Source organism: Mustela erminea, chromosome Y (assembly GCF_009829155.1).
Source record: "Mustela erminea isolate mMusErm1 chromosome Y, mMusErm1.Pri, whole genome shotgun sequence".
Lineage (NCBI taxonomy): Eukaryota > Metazoa > Chordata > Mammalia > Carnivora > Mustelidae > Mustela > Mustela erminea.
Genome location: NC_045636.1, coordinates 686,403 through 689,849, shown reverse-complemented (window position 1 = coordinate 689,849; position 3,447 = coordinate 686,403).

Genomic DNA, 3,447 nt, shown 5'->3' with positions numbered 1-3,447 from the left:
TGCAAAGATGGAAGAATCAATTGATGCTGAGGAAAAAGAACAAGAAATGATCACAGCCAGGCAATCGGAGTGAAACCTCTACATATAACACAGCCAATGGAGGATTGAAAACAGCGGCCACAATACTTCATGTACATCAGAAAACACTGAAGATATCAGGAAGTCTCGACCACAGAGATAAAACTGATAAAAATAAAATAAAATAAAATAAAATAAAATAAAATAAAATAAAATAAAATAAAAAAGAGTTCCTGATGAAAAAATTGGTAGCTGACTGAATGCAAAGGCCAGGAAGCTGGCAGAAGCAGAGGATCCAATTAGTGACCTGGAAGAAAAAGACTGGAAAATAGGGAAACAAATCCAAAGAGAGAAGGAAGGATAATGGAGCTTGACAATGAGCTTAGGGAAGTCTTCGATTCAAAGGAATGGAAAGAGGTGCCTATTGCAGAACTAGGAGTGATAGGAAAAAAGAGGGCTGAACATGTCTTTGAGAAATCAGAGCTGAAAATGTCCCTCATCTGGGAGCAGAAACAGAGATCCAGATTCAGAGTCACAGAGGACTCCCATCCACATCCCCAGAAGCAGAGCACCAAAAGACATAGTGTCATTCTGCCTGGAAAAGCTAGTGATGGAGGAATTTTCTTTACCCAAATATGGGTAGGAGATTAGTTTGTCCATAGCCAAGTCACTGTCTTCAAGAGGACAAGCTACACCAGCTCTCGAATCAGGTCGGATAGAGGAAGCTACACCTGCTCAAGTCAAAATCTATATCCCCTGTTTTTCTGAACAATGACAGAGGAGTGGTTTTTATCTAGAACTATGAGATATTGAGAAGCCAAAGATTTAGGGAGACAAGATGGCAGGGAAGTAGGAGGAGGTGCAGTTTCAACCTGTACCCTTAAGTGAGCTGATTACCTACCAATGAATTCTGATCACCCATGAAATCAGTCTGAGATCAGAATTATACACATCTGGATCTCTACAGAGGAGGAAGATGCCAGAGGGCAGGTAAAGCAGAATGGAATGTTGGACTGATACTGATATTGGAAGATAAACAAAAGGGGGAGTGAGCCACCAGAGGTGACAGATTGGAAAGTAAACCCCTATAGGAGAGTGCCCTGAATCTGGGGACTATCATTAACTTGGAGACTGATTGAAAGCACTCAAAAAGAGCAAAGGATTACGAGTTGGGGGGGGGATTTTGGGATTCTGGGCAGCTAGGAAAAGGGGCTTAAGTCCCCGGACCCAGGAAAGTCTCCTCTGGCACTGAGCCAGAGAGAGTGCGGTAGAGAAACCAGGTCTTGGTCTCTGAGCCGCTGGCGCTCCTGAGAACTCAAGGGGTCCGGCTCCTGTGAGGGGCTGGGTGCCACGCCAGACCACAGAACGACAAGCTGTGCTACAGAGCCTGAGACGCGCATACCCCTTACCCTCCCCTGAGAGAGTTGCGTGAAGGCACAGGCTGGTGCTCTCGGACCTGTGCCCTGCGATTAGAGCCTGAGACTTGCGCGAGTGACCAATACCATGCCCTGAGATAGGTGCGTGCAAGCCCGGCGCTTTTAGACCAAGAAAGACCGGGCACTCCCAGCCGAGGACAGCGGAAAAATCTCATTGTGCAATTGCTGCTTGGGACCTCTGTGGTGGTCTGGAGCTGCCCAGACAGCCGCTGCTGCCATGGTTTTGGGTACAAGCAGAAGATCCTGCATCCCTATGGACCGTGACTCAGAACCTGCTCTGTCAGCGGCCAAAGGGGAAATTTATATGCGCTCTGCAGCACCCACAGGGACCAGACTGAGGCTTCTCTCTGAGAGGAAGGTCAGGGTGCAGTTTGCTTTCTTCTAAACCTCCAAAAATCATCAAAAGTGGTCAAGGCAAGAGAAAAAAAATAAAGTGAACAAACATAAAAACCTCGAGAGAACAAAAGCCTGAAAAAACCGGTGTCCTCAAGGCCGCATGGACCTTATAGAAATATACAGAACATTCCACCCTATAACCACAGAATACTCATTCTTTTTAGTGCACATGGAACCTTCTCAAGAATAGACCACATACTGGGTCACAAATCAGGACTCAACTGATACCAAAAGACTGAGATTATTCCTTGCATCTTCTAAGATCACAATGCTTTGAAACTGGAGCTCAATCACAAGGAAAAGTTCAGAAGGAACTCAAAAACCTGGAAGCTAAAGACCACCTTGCTTAAGAATGCTTGGATCAACCAGGAGATCAAAGAAGAACTGAAACAATTCAGGAAACCAATAAGAATAAAGACAGTTCGGTCCAAAACCTATGGGATACTGCAAAGATGATCATACGGGAGGAATACATACCCATCCAGCCTCACTCATCAAAATGGAATAATCCAGAATATGCCAACTGTCTCTACAACTTAAGGAACTGGAGAATCAACAACAAATCAAACCAACTCCACACATAAGAGGTGAAATAAGATTAGAGCAGAGATCAATGAGGTAGAAACCAGAGAAACACTAGAACATATCAATGAAACTAGAAGTTGGGTTTTTGAAAGGATTGATAAGATCGATAAACCATTGGCCACACTAATCAAATGAAAAAGTGAAAGCCCAATTTAATAACATTATGAATGAAAAGGGAGAGTGCACAACTAACACCAAGGAAGTAGAAATAATCAGGAGAAGTTATTATCAACAGGTATATGCCAATAAGCTAAGCAACCTAGATGAAATGGATGCATTCCAGGAAAACTATAAACTCCCAAAATTAAACCAGGAATAATTTGACAACCTGAATAGACTGATATTTGGTAACGAGATTGAAACAGTGATCAAAAACTTCCCAAAAAACAAGAGCCCAGGACATGATGGATTACCTGGGGAATTCTACCAAAGTTTCAAAGAAGAAATAGCACATATTCTCCTGAAGCTGTTTCAAAAAATTGAAGCAGAAGGAAAAATTCCAGACTCTTTCTGTGAAGCCAGCATCACCCTGATACCCAAACCAGGCAAAGATCCCTCCAAAAAGGAAAATTTCAGACTAATATTACTGATGAATATGGATGCTAGGATTCTCAACAAGATCCTAGCAAACAGAATCCAACAGCACATTAAGAAGTTTATTCAACATGACCATGTGGGATTCAACTCTGGGCTACAAGGATGGGTCAACATTCGCAAATCAATCAATATGATAGAACAAATCAATAAGAAAAGAGAGAAGAACCACATGGTCCTCTCAATTGATGCAGAAAAACGTTGGACAAAATACAGCCTCTGTTCCTGATTAAAACACTTCAAAGTATAGGTATATAGAGAACATTCAAGAACTTCATCAAATCTATCTATGAAAGACCCACAGCAAATATCATCCTCAATGGGAAAGAGCTTGCAGCCTTCCCGTTAAGATCAGGAACACGACAAGGATACCCACTCTAACCACTCTTGTTCAACGTTGTATTAGAAGTCCTAGCAA